The sequence below is a fragment of the Arvicola amphibius genome, chromosome 1, assembly GCF_903992535.2.
Source record: "Arvicola amphibius chromosome 1, mArvAmp1.2, whole genome shotgun sequence".
In the NCBI taxonomy this organism is placed as follows: Eukaryota; Metazoa; Chordata; class Mammalia; order Rodentia; family Cricetidae; genus Arvicola; species Arvicola amphibius.
The window spans coordinates 144,866,989-144,874,613 of NC_052047.1; positions in this window are offsets into that span (position 1 = coordinate 144,866,989).

A 7,625-nucleotide genomic window follows, 5' to 3' on the forward strand; every position below is an offset into this window, starting at 1 on the left:
CCCAGGGCAAGACGAGAGCTGGCACCCAGACCTTGGGGTCCTAACCCTATTTGTCTCCAAACCCTCTGTGCCAGCTTCCAGTGATATCTGGGTATAACTACAATGATAAGAATGGGCAGAAAGGTTACTACATGCAGGCAGGAAATAGCATGGCACCTCTCATCCCCTCAGTGAGGACACCTGGCATTCCCAAGAGAGCAGGACATGGACACAGCTGTGAGGAGCTGGCTGCTTCTCTCCGCTTCCCCTCACACCCAGCCTCTGAGCCCTGCCTGACTTTCTGGCAGATGTAATCCCCAAGTCTGAGGCTCACAGTTTGGACTGCCCTTCACCCAGATCCTCCCAAACAATGGGTAGCCCCTTCCCTTGCCCATGGTAGACCTGCTCTTCTGATGCTACAGGAAAGAGAGGCTCCATCCCTGATAGAGCTGAGGAAAAGAGAGCATGACGTGCAAGTGTGGATAGAACAAGATAGAACAAAGCTCCTGCTTGTCCTTCTTACCTGTCCCATAGAAGAGCTGGGCTCTTCTCTGGCCCCACTCCCTCTGCAAGCTGGCCCTGGGGTGAGCTTACCTGCCTGTTCCTTCCAGACTCCTGGTATGTGGCTGCTGGTGCTGAACGATGGAGCCACTCACCTACTGCAGGCTGTGTCCCCTTTGCTCCCCCCACATACCACACCTGGCACTTGGTAGCCAATGGCATCCCAGAAGGCTGGGTGTTGAGTGAAGATAGGGTGCCACCCAGCCATCAAGGGAGGATTGGTGCCATTGGTCTGAGAGAACATCCAAGCTGGCAAGGAAGCTGTACTCACTGCTAAGAGGGCATGGATGGTACATGGGTTCTGTCCCTTCCCTCCATGGATTCAGCCTGCTGTGGGCAATGAGGTCTGAGTGTCTGTACTCTAACCTGAGGTCAGAAGATAATTCTGCCTCAGCCTCACCAAGCCGCAGTTTCTCTAGTTGAGGAAACAAGGATTGTGTTAAAACTATGTGACTCATGCAAGGATGTACAGCAAGCTGTCCCAAGGAGGACAGGCAGGCAGATGAATGGTAGTAGGAAGGGCTGCTTGTTGGTTACTGGCTGCTCAGCCCCAAAATAATCACAGAGAAACTATATTATTTAAATCACTGCTTGGCCCATTAGCTCTAGCTTCTTATCGGCTAACTTGTACATATTAATTTAACCCATTTTTATTAATCTGTGTATCGCCATGTGGAGTGACTCACTGGGTAAAGTTCCCAGCATCCTGGTGGAGGCTCCATGGCTTCTCTCTGACTCCACCTCCTTTCTCCCAGCATTCCATTTAGTTTTCCCCACTCCTGCCTAGCTGTTTCCCTATAGCTCTGATATAGGCCCAAAGCAGTTCCTTTATTCATTAATGGTAATCACAGTGTACAGTGGGAAATCCCACATCAGATGGACTGTTCCCCCAGGCCCCAGGAGGTCTGGAGATGTCTGCCCTGCTCTGTGGTGTGCCATCCTCCTGGGGAGTCCCACGTTGTGGGTGAGCTGAGTATTGTCTATTTAGCAGTCAGTCAGTGCCTGGGGGGCTGTGTGAGGATGGCCTCTACATCAGGGCTCAAGACCGGTGCCCGAGGGACAGACCAGGCTTTCTGCGGCTGTGATCCATCCAGTTCATCCACCACTCTGAGTCTCAGTTTCTCTGCCTGTAGACAGATCCTTGAACCCAGTGTCCTGGAGGCTGTGGGTAACTGGGGAGGAAGGACTCTCCTGACAGCTTCTGACAGTGCTTCCAGGAGCCCTTCCCTCACAGATCCCCTGTTTGCCATTAGCCCCAGGGGTAGGGGTTAGGGGCTGGTCAGCAGCCAAGGACTCAACATTATTAACCACCAGAGGGCGCCAGGACCATAGTCAAAAACAGGACAGGGGTCTCTTGGCTTTGCCCTGAGTTGCTTGCCCCATTTGGACTGGTATGTTGCCAAGCATGCCTATAGTGTTATCCTGACACAAGCCAGGTTCACTTGTGGTCCTTCTGGAATTACAGGGCGGACTGGGGCCAGAGGCTCAGAACTAGCTCCAGACACTTGGTCTCTGCAGGGCAGGAATCACAAGCTCGCAGGTCTGGAAAACTAGAGGGTCCAGTTCTGAAGGAGGGGACACCTTGGGGGCCTAGGTGGAAGGACCAGACCTCAGCCTTGTTCAAGACCAGAGTCCATTGGATTCTGGAGGTCCAGCCTGAGTTCATGCCTAACCCAGCAACCCAGGGCCTGGCCTGGCTTGTGGCTCCCACTATATCTGAGGTGTGTGGAGAACAGGAATCCTTCCACAACCCATTCCTTCTGCAATGCTTCCTCCATCTGGTGCTGCCCCCTCACCTCCATCTTTTGGACAATTGAAGGGTTGCCATAAACATTCCCTAGCTGTTCCCAGGCAAATAACATATTGTGCTTCTCCTTACCCACAACCTCCCTGGCCCCGATTATCCTAATAATCAAACCCAAAGAGGCCCTGGTGCTTTTGCTTCTGACGCCTTGAAACATGGTGGAGTATCTCCTACTGGTTCCTTGTCACCACAGGCTTCTATGTCCTTCAGAGACCCCGTCACCCAGGACCACACCAGCACAGGGCACCTCCCTTGCAGCTCTCCTCCCAGGCACCCTGGCGATATTGCTCAGTGTTGCCTTGCCGTCTGAAACGATCTTTTGCTTCCTCATTTGTCCTTCAGCAGCTTCTTCCCCCATAGGACTGTGGGACACTGGGCGGTCACAGTCAACCCCAAGTGCAGAATATGACTGCATGCTGACCATGTGCTCAAAGGCTACTGTGTGTAGACAAGTGCGTGCCTGGGCATGTGCACACACATGAGTCCCACGGAGGCCTAGGTGCGGTCTAGGGAGGCAGCCGCTTAACGGGAAACAGCTTCCTAGCTATTCCAGGACTCTGGGCAGATAGACATGAGGCGAGGCTCCGCTGCTTTCCATGCTCCCAGCTGTGACCCCTGTGACAAGGGGAAGGAGAATTACGGTGCCGGGGGGGGGGGGGGGAGACTTCCAAATTGCCCTCAACAGCTGCTTCCCCACATTGCCCACTATGGCTTAGCTGGTAGCTAACTGTCTCTGTCTCTCTTGTGGTTGCTCTAGCTGGTGCCAGGAGGATACTTCCTCTTGGGCGAGGCTGTGTCCCAGAGGGCAAGGCTTCAAGCGTGGCTCCCACCCCAGTTTGTGTCCCCAGGGTAGCAGTTTTTCTCCCTCTGACTGTAACAGCCTCACTAACTGCCTGCCATGCCCCCCCCCCCCTGCTTAAACACCAAGTCTGGCATCCATGAAAACCAGTGTTCTTACACAGCCTGAGCTATCTCTGAGGCTGACACTTAGACACAGGCTGGAGAAGAAGAGGCCAAAGCCTCCTAGCCTCCCCAGCCTGCAGAACTCTGCACCCAAAGGTCCCTAGCATACTTTTGGGAGCTCCCAGGACCAACTCCTAGCCCAGTGCCTTGTCCCACCTTGCTTCTAGACAGCCCCGTCTCAAGCTCTCTGACTGCCCTCTGAGGAGCAGAATCTTTCTGCTGCCCCAGAAATTCTGCAGCTCTCTCTCTGGCACTTAGGGCACCTAAACCTCTCCTTCCCGCAGCAGATCTAAGGCTGCCTATGTGGAACTCATGGTCTTAGTACCTTCTTGGCACAGGATTTTTGTCCAGTTTGCTGGACTCTGGTCTATGGTCTCTAACCCAGAGACGGGGTCTGGGAAGATAAGGACAGAGGGGAACAGGCCTTAGGCCTGAGTTCTGTCTTATCAGTTTGGCCCTGATCTTGTCCCTATAACACAGATGTAGACCAAGGCTAGAGGAGATGAGGGTCCACCAGCTCAGGGCTCCTGCCAGGCCTCATGGTCCCTGACCCCTCTCCTCCTGCCACCTGGAGGCAGGCCCAGCCCTTACAAGAGCTTGTCAATCACTCAGCAGAGCTCCAAATACAGAACAGTACAATGGGGTTGCTGGCCAACTCCAGAGCAAGCCCCAGTTATGGAAGCTAATGACTGCCTTACTCCATAGCCTGCACTAGGGTTCTGTGCACACATCTGTGCCCCAGATGCACACTGTGTATACATGTACTTGTATGTTTCTATGTATGCAGAGAAGGTACAGGACTGGTAGCCAGGTTCAGTGTGGCCTCTTACCAGCCCTGTACCAGTTCCAGGTCTTGTCAGGAAATGGGACATGAGCATTTCCCCGGAGCTGATGAGGACACACCAAGATAAGCATGCGTAGGACAGACCCAGGATGTCTTGAGGACATCACTCACCCATAATCAATCACCCATCAATCCAGGCATCTTATCTTACGATCTTTGTATGTGTATGTTTGTGTGCGCGCGCGCATTTGTGTATATGAGTACAGATGTGTGCAAGCCACAGAGTATGTACAGATGTCAGAGAACATCTTGGATGTCAGTCCTTGCCTTCCACTGTTTGAGACAGGGTCTCTTCTTTGCCACCACACACTAGACTGACTGGGCCCTGTGCTTCCTGGAATTATCTTGTCTTTACCTCCTGTCTCATTGTAGGAGCACTGAGATCGCATACACACAATACCGTGTCTGCTTTTACGTGGGCTCTGAACTCATCTTTATGCCTGTGTGGCTAGTGTTTTACTGAGCCATCTTCCCTGGCTCTATCCAGGCATCTAACTGACACTCTCCACCTTCTGTCCATGCTTCCACCCACCCAACTCTCCAGACACATTAATCACCATCTATCCATCTGAGTTAAGCAGCCTTCTCCAGAAGAACAGAACTCACAGAACATATATACATATTACCAATGGGATTTTTTTTTTATTGGTTACATGATATGGCCATCGGTGTGCTGGAGAGGCTGAGAACCCAGTGTCCACTCAGCCCACGAAGACAGTCATCTCAGTAGTCTCAATCCAATAAGACTTGGAAGATCCCAGGAGAATCCTTGGTGCTCAGTCCATGCTGGGAAGCCAAAGAAGCTGGAGTCCAAAGTCAGCAGGGGACAGGGGCAGCAGTGGTGGAGGTACTTGTTCAGGAGAAAGAAGCAAGGGGAGGTGGACATTGCCTTTTCTCTTGGGACCTCTTTGTATCAGGATTGCTTTTTGTGTAATCTTTATCCTCCCTAGAAGCACACCCTCAGATACACCCAGAGATGGTTCTCCTGGGTGATTCTAAATCCTGTCAAATTGACAATCAAGACGAATCAAGCCATTCACTCACTGATCCACCCATTCATCCATCCACCGATCCAACCAAACATCTAGCCATTCATCCGCCCATCCATCTATCTTATTATCCATCTATCTTAGTTAGGGTTTTTATTTATGTGAAGAGACACCATGGCAACTCTTATAAAGGAAACATTTAGCTGAGGTAGCAGCTTACAGTTTTGTCATCATGGTGGAGCACAGGCAGACATGGTGCTGGAGAAGGAGCTGAGACTTCTACATCTGGATTGACAGGCAGCAGGAAGAGAGAGTGGCACTGGGCCTAGCTTGAGCGTCTGAAAACTCAAAGCCCACCCCCAGTGACACACCTCCCTCATCAAGGCTACACCTGTTTCAACAAGGCCACACCCCCGAATAGTACTCCTCCCTATGGGCCCATGGGGGATGTTTTCATTCAAACTACCACACCATCTGTTCACCTATCCATTCATCTACCAACTGTACCATTCATCATCATCCATCATCCAACTATCCATTTATCCTTATATCTACCCAGTTATGCCTCTATCTGCCTAGTTATTACCATCCATCTATCCATTCATCCACCCATCCACTAGCTACTCATTCGTTTCCCCATTTATTTATCTATCTACCCCAGATAATAAATCCATCCATCCATCCACCCATCCATCCATCCATCCATCCATCCATCCATCCATCCATCCAATCAGCTGACCACCCATCCATTCACCTACTCATTCATCCATGCAAATTCCCACATACTATCCACTTATCCTCAGTATCCAAGCACCCACCTGCCTCTGCAGCCACCCACCCATTTCTCTCCAGTCACTCATTCACAGTCAGCGGGCTCTCTGTTCCTGGACTCACTGAGATGAATCAACTCCCTGTCACACAATGCCCACACATAGGAATGTTGGTGGCTGCTTCACAGTCTCTGGGTCACATAAGGGCCAGGGCTGGTCAGAGCATCTGAGTGGCATGTGAGGGTCTCATGTGCTTCCCCCCTGCATCTGTGTGTCTCATCGATGAGATCTTTGTCTCCTGAAGCTGGGTCTTCCCGTCCATTGCTCCAGTCTTCCCCACTGTGTAACCAGCAAGGTTAGAAATGCAGTAGGTACCTAGCAAATGCTGCTGGCAGCTGAGTCATTCCTGCCTCCTCTTCCGTCCCTCAGTTGCCTTGCCCTCGCTCTGGGCTCCAGCCTTTGTGGGGCCATGGTGGCTTCTCATGGGAGCCCTTTCAGCTGGGTTGTCCAATGGCTGGCACTGCCTACCATAGCATTGAATTTGGCTAGGGATATCCAGCATATTTCTGTCAGATGAGGCACAGGTGGCTTAGCAGATGCCCAGGGTGGAGCACTGTGGGCTAGAGGTATCAGTGAGGCTACCAGCTAAGGGATCCTGAGTGTGGGGAGCTCTGCTCTTGAGCAGGCTACTACCATGGATCTCTGAGGAAGTCTGAGACCTCTGAGGCCCTGGGACTGCTCTCCATGACACCCATTTGGAAGCAGAGGAGTGAATTCTGAGGCAGATGGTGGTAGCTCCCTGAAAGGGGCCTCTTCAATATTTGCACGAACTGATGCTCCCAGCATAAGGCAAGTGCTGACAGTCCTCAATTTATTTTTTTAGCTCTTTCCCAGGATTTGGAAGATCAATGCTGACTTCAGAACAATGTCTAGAAGGGCTTCCTATGGGTAGGCTTGGCCTCAGGAGTATATGTGGGTTTCTGGAGACCCGAGGCAGCTTTCCCAGAGGGCGTAACTAAAAGTAAGCACTATGGTAAATCTTTGGTACTTCTGGGAATGAGGGGTGAAGTTTTCAGAGAAAGTCTGGTCACCTCATACAGCCTTGTTAAATTGGGTATAGCTGTGGCCCTGCAAGGTGGTTCCTGCTTCCTCATCAGGTTGCTCCTCGTCTGAGCACACCCTTCTCACTGTGCTCTTAGGAGCCTGCCCTTGGAGCAGTCACAAAAGGGAGCTCACAAAGGACTATTTACATGTGTCCAACACACATGCACACGCACACGCACACACTTGCACACAACCTTCAGTATTTCCAGCTGGTTCCCAGTGTGGTATCTTGGAAGAGGAGAGTGTGGGTGGGTGTGGCCTGTGAGTGAGGGGTGGCTGAATGACAGCATGCCAGCTCCTACCACTCTGCCCTTAGGCTCTTGCACTCTCCTGGTCTCAGTGAGGCCTAGACCAATTCTCAGGGGTCCATGAGAGAGAAGAACACCCAGGGAACCCCCATTCCTTGATTCTACATATGCATAAGGACCGCTTCACAGGGCAACTTTCTCCATGAATGTGTGCTTGGATTGTCTGTCCAGCCTTCACCCACAGTGCAGAGCACAGTGGCTACTCGATGCACCTAGTGAAATGACTTCAGATACAGGGTGAGTGGGAAGACAATACCCCAGTCCTGGAGGACTCTGGACAAGCCCAGTCCTGCCTTTGTCCGA